Below are 18068 nucleotides of genomic sequence, written 5' to 3'. Positions count from 1 at the left end.
TTAAGTACATTTACTGAAGCTGAACTACTTTAAATTCTGACTAGCTTGTAGCTTGACAGGCTACAGTTTCCTCCGACACCGATTTACTGGTTTTGGACACTTGATTTAACTCCTGCTGCTTCCAAGAAAAAAAAAAGTGAGTGAGTTTTTTAAGGAGAAAAGTTTGTTAATTGGGATGCAATCCATATTTTTTTCTAGCTGCGCCTCATGTTTTGAGACTGTCGTTACGCAGGCTGAATGTTTGAGAGCCCCTGTAGACGGCATGTGTTGTATTTCTCAGTAGGACAAAGACAGCCCGTGTCTGGCTGAGGTAGCATCTAACTAATGGCCATCTGTGTGCGGCAATAATGAAAAATCTCAATCACGTATGGCCACGACGGCTCGTTAGGGAGCAAAATAAAACAGACACCGGCTCAGACGTGCGAGAGCCATCGCGCTAATTTCTCCCTAAAGGACACCTTTCAGATCTTCCAGACAGTGAAGCTTATTTCTTGGTAATATTCCTTTAATTTACATGAGCCTCTTTCTTATGTAGTTATTGGGTAATCTGGCATGACTCCTGAAGGTCTTGTTCTTGTTACCTAGAGTTAAACAAAACAGAAACAGGCGAAAGCTACTGTTTTGCCAACAATCTTTGGTTTAGGCTAAGAGAGCTTTCGACATTCCCCGCAAACCTGCTAACATACTGGAGGTGTGAACGACTGGAAGGAAAATAAAAACATACCACAGGCGCTGTGTACATTTCAAAATACTTTTCATGCTCTGCTCAATATCGTAATGTCTCGCACATGATTCCAGCTGCAAAAGCTGTATGTGTGTGTGTGTGTGTGTATGTAAGGCATTCACAGCACTCTCACCCCGCGAGTCCCAGGGCATTGGGCGGGGGGTGGGAGTGAGACTGTCCTGAGATAAAGCCAGCAAGCCCCTGAACGGCATGACTAATTTGACACATATCTCCGCGTCTCTTCTCTCACTGTCTGCCACCATCAACACTTCCCTCCTTGCCAGCCTGCCATGGAAATGATCCCAGCGCGGTCCGACCCGCCGCTTAGAGCCATCCGTGCCGCATTTCTCTTAATGGACGTGGAAATCTCCAGCAGCCTTGACTTGCTTTTATTGTGGCAAAGGATCAGTCATGGATTCATTTAACCCCGTGTGAGAGATTGTTGTGTTCGTAGGAAATTGGATGCATATGAGTGTCTCTCGCGATATGAGCGTCACGGTTTGGTTCCCTTCACTTTCTCTCTCACTCATACACGTCTTTCAAAACAAGCTGTTGTGCCTAAAGTTCCCGTCATGGTCCCAACCGCTTGTTGGTTAAGCAAACCAGCATGGTTGCGATGAGGGCTGGGCGGTACGAGCAAAATGTTATATCATGATATGAGTCATTTAATCCATGCAACATAGAAATTAATAAGCTGGCCTCAGTGCAAAAAAAGGCTTCACATCATGTTGCACTTAAGTTGAAGACAAAAGACTCAAAACAGTGTAAATAAGGACCTGTTTACACCTGGTATTAAAATTTGTTTTGGTCGATCGGATCACAAGTGGACGACACTAAATACAGGTGTAAACGGGGTCTAATACTTTTGACCACTTCTAGAGATAGCCGAAAAGCATTCGACCGGATTGCTTTCGTAGTGTAAACACTCATGTGGATGAATGTGTTCAAACAGCCACAAAAGACCGTTTTCTCTCCACCGACTGACTTAATGCGTAAACATTATGGGAAGAGCACTAGCCAGACGGGATTTAAACTTTTTTGTCGGCTGGAGACCCAAGTTTGGTTTGAAGATGAAAAACATATCAAGCAGAATGTTCTCTCGCCATTCCTGATTTCTAACACACACTCACAGCGTTCGGCTGGTCTTACGACTATCAGAGCATAAATGAAAGCTGCTGCTCTCTGTGTGTTTTTTATGTCGTCTTCGGTCAAGTTCATATGTAAATTGCATGTAAATATTTTGTCTATTAGATCAAAAGATCTGAAAAATACACACATTTACCCGCCCATAGACCCTCCCCTCAAAGAAATCAGGACAGAAGTGTTACAAAGTGGTAGCGGTATCAGGATTTTCTGCGTTTTTGACGAATATGAAAAAATATATATCAACATTTTGGACCTTAACTTTACAAAAACATACAAAAAGCTTTCTGGAGATCGTCTAAAGTTGAGGATACATTATCGAAATTTCGACAAAAATGGTCAATTGTCAATTGTCAGTAGTCTGGGATGTATTGAAGCACAGCTCATTCAGAAGTAATTTTCAAACCAAGCAGCTTTCTGTTGGTCAATGTGACAAATTCTCTCTTGTTGAAAATCAGCATGTTGAAATGTTTCACTCTCACTTGAAATTCCCGATCGTGTGGATTACTATTGAAATAACTAGATTTTGCCTTTGAATATTTGCCGAACAACACTAAATGTGTGTGCAACTTAACACATCTTTTTTACAGAATCAAATAAAGGTGTTTTTTTTTTCATGTGTGGTTAGAGTGTCTCGCTTTAGTCTATAATCTCCTCTGACATGATTTTGTGCTGCAATAGAATCATTTTTTTATATTGTATGACAGGCGACAACTAGCATTAAGGTCTAAGACACTCCTACAATGTTGGAGTCTACCATTATTAAAGGTATTATCATAAGTGTAGTATTAACATGATATTTATTTCTTTTTTTTTAATATCACGATTTTCGTCAATACCATTTTATTGCAACAACCTTATTCTGAATAAGTATAACCGTATAATTCTCAGTCAACCACATTATTTGATTTCCATATTGATGTAGCAGAAGTTGCATCATGGCTTGACGACCGTAAATGGCTAAATTCCACTATTATGCCTAACAACGCAATATATCTAAATAAATATAAATATATCTGTCATCATACCACACAGTCCTAGTTGCGGCCTTCACTCAGCTGTGCGTGAAAAAGCAAGAGACAGAGAGAGAATCAGACAGTTCAAGTTAATACTAAACAAAGATTTTAACTCCTCTATTATGTCTCTATAGACATCCAATTAAATCACTTGAAGGTTTACATTATTCTTTAATGATAGCAAGTCAGATTATAGCCTGGTGAAATCTTAATGCATCGCACTCTTTTCGGTAAAAGTGGCCTTGTCTTCTGTAATGAGATATGCGCTGTGAAATGTTAATTACACGCAGGGCGAGAAGCAAGAACTGCTTCCAGTTCTGACCCCATTTCTATTCTTTTAATAACAATTACTCGAAGAGAAAGTGGGTTAGAAGAAAATGCAGACTTCACTCGGCCACACATCTGAGACAAAGAAAGCCCAATGTGAACACACCTTACACAAGCTGAACTGCTGATAGGGGCTGTTTACAGGACACTGTTTTCCAACTAAAAACGTAAAACTTTTTATCTGTTTTGGCCGTTTGCTTACACGACAACGGCATTTTGGGTGCCTGAAAACGCAAACTTTTGAAAACGGGTTTCAAAGTGAAGTTTTTGAAAACGGTCTCCGTGTAAACAACAAAAACGCGAATCTCTGATGACGTCATGGACATGCGTATTAGGTGTTCAGTCTATAGTGTTTCATCGCCATCTAACGGCCTGGCAGCAGAATACAGCGGTTTTAGTCGTTTTCACGGATCCGTGTGAATGAAGATCGTTTTGGCAAGGGTGTCGTCTGTACGCGGAACACTCAAAGGAAAAACATATCCTTTTTAAGCAGATTATTGTCGTGTAAACATACCCTCATACTCTTTCCCAACTTTTCTTGAATTCTAACCAGGCCCAGACGGAATCTTCTGCGGAGCGGATCTAAACAAGGTTGAATGTGTTAAACCGACCAGACAGTTGCTGAAGGGATGGCTGAATTAGCCAAAATATGTCATAAACTAACTTTGTGAATGACAAGAGCTCCAATTCTGTGAAAATCATCAGTCACAGATTCCATGTGGGCCCGATTAGAATCTTTTTCATATTATGAATATTAATGAATTGCACTTCCAGTGTGTATTCACACCAAGCACGGACTGACAGACGATTAAAAGGATTTCTACACTTTGGGTATAAGTCTAACACAAAGTTAGAACAAATCTGGTCCTGTTATGAATAACAGTAATTGTTTGGTCGCTCGCCGCCTTTACGCCTTTGCTAACTGGCACCTGCTCCCCCACACGTCACATGACACTACAGCTGTGTCCACATGTTCCCCGGGATAATGCCTGCTTTTGATCAGTCCCCCTGACTTTTTCCAAACGATCTCATCATATTACCGCAGATTGCTACCTATTACTGAGCGATACTCATTCGGCAATTTAGCTGGGAAAATTGCTCAGCTCTGAGGCTAATTTCAGCGGTGACATTTTACTGTTCCGCTGCTGGATAGACAGCAAATGACAAAGAGTAATTAACGCTAAATGAGTCCCTCGTTTTTGTGTGTGTGTTTAAAGGTCTAGCCCATTCATTGAGTTCTCTTGTCTGACCCAGAAGGAATTAAACTTTGTGTTTGTCTATTAAAACAAAGGCGAACACAGCAGTGAGCTAAACAGCATAACTCAGGAGTCTAGGGTAATGCTACACCGCTTCAGGGACACTGTGAGATAATTGCTATGTGTTGTGTGTGTCTTACACCCCATTTCCCTCGCACACAAAAGAGCTTCACACACTCACAAAAAGAAACACATGGATTTATTGTGTCGCCTCACTTGCTGGTAATTTGTTTGCTGCCTTACAGAAGACATTATTGTGGTTAAAAAAGAAGACTGTGAGTGATTAGCTGTTTAGCATGATTGTGTTGCACGGCCAGTCAGATGAATGAGCCATTGGCTTTTTCCCAGGCATTGCATGACACCACTTCAGGAAGAAAAGCAATTCCAGTGTAGATTTATGCTGACTCATTGACACAAATTCAGTTGTACACGATAGATGTTATATACGCTAGTTTGAACCATTTCGGCATGCTTTTAACGTTCAAGTAGCTTGATGAGTTGATTCTGTGGGTAACAGAGAGGGAGATCTACACAAAAATACGTCTTCATTCTCATGTCACCATTTTATCTAAGATGCATCATTCAAAAGAAGCTCAAAACCCAGTGCAAACAGAGCGACACGCGCAGAGAGTTATGAACTCATCTCCATTATGGACTGACCCCGGGATTTATGGAAGAGGAAGTTCGGACGAGGTAGTAAAAATGAAATCATGATGACATTTAAATACGCTGCCTATTAAACGTACGAAAACAGAAGCTCCTCCTGCCAAAAATAACTCGGAGCGGCCCGCCGTCCAAGGCTAAAGGATTGGTGCATCGATCAGCCCAATAGTTATTTCCCCATATGTCTCTCACGCTCTGGAAAAATCTCCACAGGCTTATATATCGGGAATATTATCTATTAGGAGAGATGAAAACCTTCTTTGTGTCCGTGGTTACAAGCTGCTTTAGGGTTTGGGGGAAGAAAAAAAAGAAGCCACCTGAGATGCCATTATTAGATATAACTCCATATTAGCGAATGAACCGCATTTGAATGATATACTAATGATGAGGGTCCTACAGGACTCAGCTGTGTTTAGGGCCAGAAGTATTGGCCTTTGATGAGGAAAAGCCAGACCACTTAATGGAGAGAGCTCTGCCGAGTGGCTCTGCCACCAAAACATATATGCATAATGGAAAAATAATGGAATTTTATAATAATTTGTTTAGCTGGAGAGAGAAACAGAGGGAATTAGAGCTGCTTGGTGCCGCAGCCTGCAGACTACATGCACCTCTGCCATAACAAGATTAGAATTTAAACTATGGAGCGAAAGACTCTCTCTGGCTAGATGAAATATTAAAATAGGCCATGCCTTGGCGCTAGGCTGGAAAAGCTCAGTCTCTTTCTCCATGTGACATTTTTCCAATTCTGACATATGCCTGCCAATCAAAGTGATTGACACCGAACACATCAGGCCACCTGAGCCATTTCACACGATGAATTGCAATGCGCCGCATGAGCATCTCTGCATACGTTACGCCTGCAGTAAATACATCGTTTTTTATTGTTTTTTTTTGGGAGCTGTAGCCCTCGAATGTCCCGTTCATAACTATTTGAATGCGAATCGTCATGAATTATCCACAGCGTCCCTGTGGATGAGCATCCTGGTGTGTCTGTTTATTTCACAGGGAGACGGGTTAAAAGGTTGTCAGAGTCTTCCTGGGGGCTTTAGGCTGGCGCGAACATGTGTTTCCCTCCTGTGATCTTGCTGGAGCTGTGTGTGTTGTGCAGGGTGCATCAGAAAGCATTTGGATCTAGAAAATGTCTGAATGATGCAGGAGGTGTGGAGCACAAGCGTGACCTGGTCACTTCCAGACACACCTTTACCATGTCAGTTTATGCTCAATCTAAACACTAATTTGACTTTTTAAGATGCCATATTGAATAACTTTTGTATATGTGAATGTTTATATTTAATGCCAGTACAAAGTGTTTTCTTAGCATAACTTTACTGTGTTTGCATACGTGTCTGATTTGACTAAGAATGTGATGTATTATTGAAGTTATGAACTCAGAATGAACACAAACGGTACTGAGCTATAATGGGGGCCAGGTAGGTAAAGATTTTCAATCACTAATTTGTAATTGCCACCAGAGGGAGCTAGGATAGTAGCTTTGGGTTAGGATGAAATGAGAGCCGCCTCTGAAACTTTCCTTTCCTGGCCAACCAGATGGAATATTGCAACACCAAAATGCCATTTCTGAAACATTACGAAAAACCTGGGAATCACAAAAGGATTAAAACCAAGTTTTTGTTGGTGTTGTCTTTTTATTTACCCATTCTTACTTATTATTTATTTACAAAATGCTGAAAAATTAAAGCAAAAATAAAAATAATCAGAAGAAACCTCCCAATTACACTCTAAAACATGCTGGGTTGTTTTAACCCAACTTTGGGTCAAATATGGACAAACCCAGCAATTGAGTTACATTTTTAAATTACATTTTTAATCTAATGTTTGAGTTTGTCCATATTTGACCTAAAGTTGGGTTAAAACAACCCAGCATTTTAAATAATTGATATGCATAATAACAATAATAATACTTTGCATTCTAATTTTCTTTTTTCATGATTGGCACAAAATAAACGGACTAATTAACCATCAGGCTTATTATTATTCATGTATTATTATTAATTATTTAATTAATTATTAATTAAACATATTATTATACATTATTATTATATTATAATTTGTTATACTACTTCCACTACTACTATTACTAATAACAATCTAGCATTCTAATTATTTTATTGTTCATGATTGGCATAAAAAAAACGAATAAGCCTACTTTTTAACTATTAGGCTTGTTATTAGAATAAGTAAAAATATGAATATTAATTATTGTTGTTGTTGCTTTTGTTTATCATCATCATCATCATCATGTTTAGCTGTTCTAATAATAAGTTTTTTTGTTTATTTGTGTTGATCATGAAGAAAGGATATACTGCTGAGTTTCGCTAATATAGACTTTTGTTTGAAAGATTTCTCTATTACATTCAAGCCAAATCATAGTGCATTCAAATCCTCTGCTGTCTCTCAGATAGGCAATAACAATCAAGTGTGTTTCACCGCTGTCTCAGCCAACACATCGCGTCATAAATGGAGATATCCCCGTCACGTCTGCTGCAAGTCATGTTGTATTTCTCTCATGCAGCCACAATTCAGCGAACGCATGGTAAAAAGCAAATTCCTCTCTTTATCATCTGATTCTAATTTTGATTTTAATTGTTGCTTAATGTCACGCCATAGCTTCCTGTCCATGATTCATCACTGAGGAATCTGGAGTGGCTTTGCCAGAAAGCTGTTTAGCAAGTGCATAACAGAGCAGCCCAATAGAGATGTCCCTTTATTGACACTGTTAGAGCAGACTCACCCTCACTCCGTGTGTTTACACACACACACACACAGATGTCCTGAAATGTAAGTCTTACAGCTGCCTCACCCTCCTCATACTTGGTGCATTCTGGGATGCTAGTTACCCAGAACTGTTGTTGTATCTGCTAATGCTATATTTATTTTTACTCAGTAGGTGTTCATACTGTAAAAGCATAATGACCAGAAGCCCCTTCTAAGGGTGTTGATCCTGTTCAGGGGTTTTAAATGCTTCACAGGAATGTTGTCTAATATGTGAATGCAATGAATGAACTCAAAAGCTGCATTGAATTACTTTTAAATCAATAAATGTCATTTTTTATCAGTATTAAATGGACCAAAATTAGAATCTTTGACAATGTCAACTGGACTATTCAGATCACACTTTGGTCCACTTAAGGGGTTACTCGTGTGAAAATACTGTAGTCTTTAACCATGAACAATTGTTGGGGACCCACAACTATCGTCAAATAGGAATGATGTCACACTTTAGAGTTCTGTCTTGTTTCTTTTTCAAAGTACTGTGGTTTGTGACTAGTCAAACATGACTCAACTATGGAACACATATCAACCCAACAAACAGTGTTTAGTTGGAGCTTAGGTGAATGTGTACATTTTCTGTGGAGGTCTATGGGAACTTTTTTTTTTTTTTTTTTACCATTTACTGGAAAAGTTCACAAAGAAAATTCTAGGCCTATTTTGTAAGTCTGCAGCACAGAAGCTCTGGTAGGTGTTAAAAGTTTGTACAGCGACAATATGTTGGGTTTGTCAAGTAATTAAATATAAATGAACAAAACCAATAAGATAAAAGTGCTAAATAAACAAATAAACAAATAAAACTCATTATTATAACAATTATTTGTGAAAGAAATTAGCAACTATTCAGAAAGTAAATGTATTGAAGTTGCAGTAAATCCTGTCAAAAGTTGCAGTAAATCCTGTCAAATTTCAAACAAATTCTATCATTTTGGACTTTCTATTCTATTCTATAAAGCAGCAGCACAACTGTTTTCAACATTGATATTAATAAGAAATGTTTCTTGAGCAGCAAATCATCATATTAGAATGATTTCTGAAGGATCATGTGACACTAAAGACTGGAGTAATGATGCTGAAAATTCAGCTTTGATCAGAGGAATAAATTACATTTTAAAATGTTTTAAATAGAAAACAGTTGTTTTACTTTGTAATAATAATATTTCACAGTATTACTTTTTACTATAAAAATAATGAGCAACCTTGAAATGAAATATGAAATAGTGAACAGCCTTGGTGAGCATGAAAGACTTTCAAAAAACTTTTCTAAAATTTTGAACTATCTGATTGTATATATATATATATATATATATATATATATATATATATATATATACTGTATATGAAATTGTTAGCAATTATTTTGTTAACAGCTTAGGTCTCTGTATATGCAAGACAGGCTGCTGACACAGTATGTTCTCACAGTCCTGTGTAATTCCATAGAGTGAGTGTGTGTGTGTTTGCATGTGAGAAACGCTGAATGGGAGTGCAAGATACGGAGAGGCACGCTGAGATAATGAAAAAGAGACAATTCTTCCAGACACAGTCTCTTCTCATACTCTGCTGCTCCTTCTGTTGCACAGTTCTGTTTGGAGCCAAACAGTCAAGAATGCGGGGTATCATTTCCTGCAGAGAGATGACGTTCGTGGAAAGGAGGAAAAAAAAGAGAGAAAGCGGCGAAGGAAAAAAAGCCCGCGCCAAAGGGAGGCTTAGTGGTGTCAGACTCAGGAAACAGAGTTTTCAGATTTGAGGGGTTAGAGACTGAATGTGTGGAGAGAAAGCACTGGAGCTTCCATGGAGTGTGTGTGAGGCCGAGAGCTGGCAGCTGTTGTGGTAGGGCAAGACTGGGCAGGCTCCGGTGCTCGGCCCCAGGGAAGCGCCAAGCTGCCAAAGTGCCCTGGCAGGGGCCCGCGATGGGTCCGCAGGAACAGAAGAGCCTCTTTGTGCTCACCTTGCCAGCAGAAACTCGGCCTGCCTCCTCTGCTCCGCGCTCGGGTCGGGTCTGCTCCGCTGTGCTTGACGCACAATACGGCGACTCGCTAGCGGTGAAGCCACAAATCAGAGCCAGAGTCACGAAAAGTGTTCGTCTCTCTAAATGCACCATCAATTAAGATCTTTTACAAACCAAGGGTGCGTTTCCAGAAAAGCATTGTTAGCCAACTAGGGTTGCAAGTTCATTTGTTATCAGCATAGTTCAACGAGTCTGTGTTTCCCAAAACCATAGATCTAACAAACATTCGCAAACAGCATCACAAAGTTGTGTGTTTGGAACGACAGCTCTCGACCTGTGGTTATAAGCGTAGTTTATTGTTCGCATGACATGTGGACTCAAGAAATCCTTATCTTGTGCAAAATAAGCAAGCTAGCATTCAGTACAATCTGTATCTTCTATTTAGAATACATACAAATGTCATTTTTGTCTTTTAGTTTGACAAGAGATTTAAACTGTCGTTTTTGTGACTGTGCATGTGCGGACGTGCTCTAGTACGTAAGAACGAGTCTATGATTGAATCTGGAAATAAAGCAGAATAAAAGAGAAAAAATAGAAATAGACCTCAGATGCCATGTCCGTAATTAATAGCAAAGCATCTAGCATTAATTCGATCTCAAACAGATTCATTAAAAGAAGTTGTTACTCCACCACGTGCGTGACATCATTAACCAACGTGGTTGAACGACCACTTTGTGACAATACGGTTTCGGGAAACAGTCGTGACTAGCTAGTTGATTTCTTCAACGATGCATCGTACTATTGTAGTTAAGCAGCGAGTTACGTCATTGTACGGGAAACGCACCCCTGGTTGTCGGACCTGTACGTTCGGTCGCGTCGGCTTCAGAGGTGAGAGACGTCTGCCCATGTCTCCTTCAGCGGGGCAACTCTGGAGTCAGCTGTCTGACAGCGCTTCTCAGCTCATTAAATGAAATCCCACAGCCCGCACAGAAGAATTTAAATGAGAACATGCGTTTGATGTGTGGGACTCCCCCCTCCGTATGTGGTATGGCCAGGAAGAGACTGGGTGGTAAACGCCTTGTTTAAGGCACTGACGGGTGAAGGTCTCGCAGGCCGACCTTGGGGAACTTAGCTGAAACTGTATATGTGTAAATCCATTGCAAATCCCCAGACCTTTTTTTCCCCCCTTACAGCCTGACTCCCTCAAGAAACTGGATCACTGCACTGTTTACAAGACCTCATGATTCATTTGGGATAAGGGGGCTTGACAAGGCAGGACCTAGGTCACTATATGCAAAGATTGTAACCTAAAACCAAGGTGAAAAAATCTCTTTAATGAGGACATGAGGTAACTAGTATGGGATAATTGGACTTTAACCCTGTTTTCTACATTCCTCATGAATACGGGATAGAATAATTTAGACAGTTGGATTGGGTTTGAGTGATACACAATTGAAAACTTCAAAAGAGCAACTAAGATCAAATGGGTCAATGATGACATATAAGGGTGTCCAAAATATAGACAGGAAAAACGTTAGTTTAAAACATATGTGACAAGTACTCACTTTGAATTTTAAATCATGTTGGTTCCATAGTTTCGAAAAACCTTTATAGCTTTTTCAAGAAATAATTGAATGACTCATGCCATGTGGTGTAACCAAGTAAAACAACCTGAACCTTACCTTGTCATAAAAAAGACAAATTATCTGATATTTTAAGAGACTCCTTGACTCAAGTCAAGTCACCTTTATTTATATAGCGCTTTTTACAACACAGATTGTTTCAAAGCAGCTTTACATTGATAACATTAAAATAATGCAACACGTTTATTTCTAGAAGAAAATAACGTCATAGTCCAGCTTAAGTAATTTCAGTGATGGTTCATTTTTGTTGTAAAAAGTTATTAATTTAGTTCATTTTTATATCTAGCCGCTCTGGAGAAAACCGTGACCAGCTCAGTTCAGTTCTCATATAATGGTGTCAATGCTGGTAGATCAGTAATATTGTAGAATATTAAATGTTAAATGTCCCCAACTAAGCAAGCCAAAAGCCAAAGGTGAAAAAAGTCATGAGGGTCCCTGGGGTCTTTCAGGATCATTTCCTATTATTTATGTATTTATCCTCTTATTGGCTGCACTACATGACTTTAATTTGGTGGATTTAAAAAAAAATTGAATTATAAAAAAAGATAATTCAAAACTACTTGACAAGGTTTTATTTTCAAAAAGTGTCTTTTTTTCTCTTTGTTTTATTCAGAAATGAAATGCGTGCTTATGTATTCATGTTGTTGTATGTATGAACTGCACTATTTGTATTTATTAGTAAATGAATAGATAGGATGCAAATGAGCATCATCGTTTACCCCTAAATTTAATAATGTGTAAATCAATTGAAGTAAACAATTTCATTCTGTTCTTGATGCTTGATCAGTTTATTTATGCCATGTGACAACAAATGACAAGGGTTTTGTTTGCATGGTGCCGTCCTTTGTATATACTGTCATTATGTATCACAGACCTTATGTATGAGCAACACCTTTTTGATATCAGGCTGCTCTCGCTACGCTGCATTCCCTGTTGTCGTGTTATTGGATTATTTGGTACTCGCACAAAACCACAAGGTCGAAGCAATCACCAGCTCATAAACTCCTGATCGGGTTTGTACATGGAATCATATCCACATGGCCTCTCGATAATGATCAAATCTGTGATAACCAATACAAGATTTTATGGGATATTGCACAACTTACTCACTTGGCACTTGGGCTTAAGCAGTCAGAACGGGAGAAATAGAGATCTGAAGCCTCTATTTGAGTGTTTACTGAGGGCTCAGAGAGCTAGTGCATTTCAGAGGAGCATCTTAACCCACCTCAAACCCCTTCATCCTCCTCCTCCTCCCGCACCCCCCCCCCCTCCCCTCCTCCAGCGCTCTCAGTCTCTGTATCGGGTTTTGTAAGGGATTTGCCTCCCGAATCCCTCAAATCAACAGAGGATAGATGCCCATTGTGTTTAATCAAAGCACTTCCTTCCCATAATCCTTCAATTCTAACAGGAAGAATGGGAATGTGAAGGGGAATGCCATGGATGTAGCCCATGAAGGCCCACATTATCCAGTCTCATTTGGATTTCTCCAGCAGGCAGTGCCAGGGCCCGGTCCTTGTTTGTTGATATTTCATTTATCTGTTCTTTCTTACTTTGGTTTGTGTGTCTTGGGCTTTTTTTTGTTGCCATTGCTGACATATTCAGTTGTGGATAGATGTCAGCTCCCCAATCATGTTTACATTGGAAAATAATTGACTTGTCACCTGTAGAAACCTGCTTATGGGTTTAAATCTGTAGCCGTGCTTGGCATCGTATGTGTGTACTGTTTATGCCCCCGTCAGGTGAAAGCAGCAAAACGTGTTGGAATTGGCTTGCCGTAATCCTGTTCGGTCTAGTAATCAAGTTAATCCTCGGGGACTCACCTTGTTTGCACTTTCTCCCATAAGTCCCTGGGGCAGTGCACCCACCTGACACCAAGGTATTCAAGACTGTTTTTACCAGACGTAACACAGCGCTATACGCATGGTACAAGTTCAGTACAAGCTATACTCGGTTGACATAATCCTGACTACCTCAAACATTTATTTCCATTTTTTTTTTTTAAATCAGTGTTTGAGATACTTTTAATGGAAGTGAATGGGGCCAATACAGTATTTTTTCATCAACCGGAAGGAAACCAATCCGAATCTGTTTACATGGACCCTAAACATTGCAATCCGATTCACATATTCATTTAAATGTGTATCACATGCAGGGATTAACATTTTTTTTCTCACCAGCCTCTGTGGCTAATGGTTTTCCAAAGTTACAAGCCACTCAGCCTTTTCACTGGCCACAATTTTGACATCGATACCATGGTGAAAAACTGCCATGTAGATATTTTTTATATTATGTCATAATTTGGCAGGAGTTATATTAGGCTGCTGTAATTTTGAGACCTGACACACGGACCCATTATACTGTTACACATGCGTTTTCTTTCTCAACTATTTACGTTCACTTGAAACATAACTTACTGTGTTTATGTGAATACTCGCAAAGACTGGCATTTTGACATTATTTTGTGTGTATTTGACTGTTTAAGCACAATAAGCAGCGAAAAAGAACTCAATTTTGTACTGAGAGGTGGCTTTATGTGCGTGCACTTTGAGTGTGAGCATAAAATCTGCAGGACTGAGTAAAATTATGCTCAAAATGATGAGTGAGGGGAGGCGGGTTAATGTGTAACTCGCTCTCTGAGAGATGAGAGAGCGAGGATGCGCAGCTGTTATCGTGTATATATTCTGCGGAAAATTTGTAATGGAAGTGTTTCCGATAGTTCAGTATCGATATGTACCGAAAAATCTATATTTTTGGCAACAATACATTGCACTTAGTTTATTATTTCAGATGCCTTGTTAAAAGACTACAATTGGAAAATGTATATATTATTTCTAAAATGTATTCTAAAAACTTCAGCGGAAGCACAGTCAGTAAAGAACCGGAGAAAGTCACCGCGATAACTTCACCGGAGCTACCGTGATTATAATTGCCATTTTTGCCTTGTGGCATATCTAAAAGGAAAAAATGTCAGAAGACCTTTTAATAAACATTTAGTAAATATTCAGTCTCCTTCACTGATGAGTTCGTAAGATGCGAGACGTGAATAAATGCATTTTTGTAAGATGTAAAATGTATGTAAACAAATGCATCACTGCTTATGTGCGCAAGGTAAAATGATTCAATTGAGAAAATAGTCAGCTTCAAATGTTTTCAACTATTGTAATTCCGCCAACCCTGTTTTTATTTATTTATTTATTTATGTAATCCTTTCCTTTTCTTTTTGAGCATCTTGATTGATTGAGGTGTTTACATGAAGGCTTTCAGTCCAATTATAAACATATTATTTGGGTGCATGTAAGCGTAGCTACTGTTTCAATAGTATCGCCACAACACACAAACCATATGCAGGTCTGAAACACACAAACCATATACACACTCTGAAACACACAAACCATATACCATATTCATGGATGTTTTTTATGAATGATTTTGTTGTGAAAAATCACTTACTGATCTTTCCAGTGTACCATTGTATAATTATACCCTATTAACAATAATTCACGAGTTTACATGTTAATGAAATCTGATGTAATATTATAATGCGTATTTGGCTTGCTGTCCGGGGGGAGGGCTCCGAGCTCAGAATTCGGCCCGACCCCAGAGTACTCCCCCCATGACCTTAGAGATCATAGGTATCTATGAGCGGACCCAGCCGAATGTGGGGTGAAGGGGTGGTGGTGGGATGCTGAGAAATTAGTCATGAGACAGGAGATAAGGGAAGGCTTTATTTATACTGGCTTCTTCTTGTGCTGATTGAATGATTACCTGAACATGCTCCTCCCGAACTTTGTTACATAAAACTTAATTTAATTAAAAATAATAACCATTAACAATAATACCCTAAAATAAACCCTGAAACAGCTTTACAGATCAAGCAATCCATGGTTTAAAAAGAAACAAATGTAAGTAGATTTATATAAGTGGAATATTCACATTTCTGCTTTTTAATCCTCTTAAAATTGGCTCCATTTATTTCCATTGTATAAGTACCCCATCATAACATTTATTTATTTTATGATGGTGCACTTACACTATATTTTTTTTTTAAATAAGAAAATTGAGGGACTAGTCAAAATAATTTCTGGTGTTAATCAACATTATTGCTACAAATGCTGTCGATTAAGCTTTACCTGTATGGAACCTAGATGGTTCCTTGAGCATGTTCTGCTGACTAAATGCATGTGCAGAATCCAATTCTGAAAACAGTATGTCATCAGCAGACGGCAGGCAAGAGAAAGCGCAATGGTTTTAAGTTCACACGACATGGGCTCTTGGTGGATCATTCATCCTTTACTCTGGACCACAAGCCTGGGCTCAGATCCAACCAGATCTCAGCCAAGGCCTTTCCATGGGCCTGTATTACTCCTGAGGGAAAGGTATCTAAGCCTTCTCCACTGCACAGTTTCCCATTGCCTTTCTACTTGAGTGGGTGGCCCCCGTGTGTCCTGGCTCCTGGTCTTTCGGTGACGGAGACCACTCTCTGCTCTGGAGGAGGTGTAATCAAACCCCGCAGTCGGAGACAGCAGCAAACGGCAGGAGACTATAGAGGGAAGATTAAAGATCCATCTCATATTTTCCCTCCATGTGCACTGAATAAGCATTGTAATCCGTGGAATCAAATGCTTCTAATGTACCCCTCAAGGGTCATGATATCGCGTATGTGACATTTAGCTATTTTAAAACACTTTCCCATCTCATATCAAATACTGACAGTGAAGCCTGGACTGAATACTGTGTGTCGTCTACACCGAATGTCTGACAATGACATTACCTTAGATCTCATGCATTTCAGCTTGAATTGTAAACGGATACTTCTGTATGTGATGTGTAAATTGATATTGATGATCAAAGTAAACAATATGACCCTTTCTATGAGGCTTTGATTTGAACCTTTTGAAGAGAGTCCAAACCAATTAATGAAGTTTGGAGTTGAGTCCCAGGAGCTTCATTAGAAGCACAAACGGTGATTTCAAAGACAGCTGCCATTTCTCTCCTATGGTTTCTTCTCAACTTCATTTAGCACTAGACAACAACTAACGGTTCGTTTCAGCTCATAATTTGTTGAAGCAACCCAGCAATCGCTCAATTGGAGTATGAATGCCAAGAGATGTTTTAGTTTTTTTCATGGAACATGATGTTGTCAGACAAGGACAAATGCCCTTTTTCCTGAGAAAGATTAATGATAGCTGGTAATCTGACTAGGGTTGTTTAAGAGAGGAACAGGTTTGCTGCGTATTGATAGCTATTCCCATTTTGGGCCATTCTCCAAGGAAACAGGAAGTGGCCATTGAGACTGCTGAGCTTCTGAGGAAATATGTTATAGCTGTTTGTGTCAGCTGAGACTGTATTTAGATTTAAAAAAGCTGAATTGAGAAAAAAAAACACAAATCAGGACAAATAGATATACCATTAAGTTATTTTCGTGAGTTTGCTATTTGCTGAAAATCTACTGTGACAGCTCTCAATCCTTGTTTGCACTTTCAAAATTTCAAACTTGGTATTTCAGGATTGATTATATGACTAGATCTAAAATCTAATTGCAATTTTTCTGATAAAAATTGTGATTGCTATCAAAAATGTGTTTTTTTTTAAATCTCATATTGCTGCACAAATTTTATAAAATTGTTTTTATTATAGATCAAAAAAATACTTCTACTACTACTACTAATAGACGATTTGGCATCAGACGTCACGGTTACGTCACTGCAGATGTGTGCTCCCTGTGGTGGCAGAAAAACAGTTGACCAAGTGAAATGGGCAAAATCCATGGAATAAAAGAGAAAGTATTTTCCCTTTGGATGTCAGGATCTGAATGCACAAAAATATAGTCTTCATTTTTATATACAGTGTTTGAAGATTCCCTTTGAAATAGGCATTTATGGTTGTAAGCCACAGCCTGGACTAATGAAACCTGCGATGATGGTCTGCTATTAAAGCATTGATTTCATGTAAACAATAGGTTTACATAGATAACATTTAAACATATAACATTTTTATCTCACAATTCTGACTTTTTTCTCGCAGTTGTGAGTTTATGTCTCCCGATTCAGACTTTATAACTCGCAATTGCAAAGGAGGCAAAAAGTTAGAATTGCACAATATAAACTCTCAATTCTGCTTATAACTGCTTCTCATTACGCGAATGGGAAGATGGTTGCCGTATTTAGCGTTCCCAAATGCATGTTATATGCGACTCAAAATCAGAGCACATGCAAAGATGAGTTCATGTGCAGCAGCATTTACTGCAAACTGAGTGCTGTGAGATACAGAAAACACCAGATCATGAGCTGCTCACGTGTAAGAACACAGTGCCGTGCTTCACTCTGAAACACACACAGCGCATATGTTCATTTATCGCAGCATTTGCGATTCAATAATTGCCCTAAGCCTCATTGCGATTTCAGTTTTATTTTGATCAAACGTGCAGCCCTGTGTCAAACCTGGTGCGATGATGTGGCCTGTTTGAAATACAGCGCATAAGTCTTTTATGGTGTGTTCGGTCAATTTCCTACAGCTTCTGTTGTATGGGATAGAGCAGGACAGGGAGTCATACAATTT

Source organism: Siphateles boraxobius, unplaced genomic scaffold (assembly GCF_051911475.1).
Source record: "Siphateles boraxobius isolate OS27281-9 unplaced genomic scaffold, OSU_SipBor_1 104, whole genome shotgun sequence".
NCBI lineage: Eukaryota > Metazoa > Chordata > Actinopteri > Cypriniformes > Leuciscidae > Siphateles > Siphateles boraxobius.
This window is presented reverse-complemented; position numbering follows the sequence as displayed.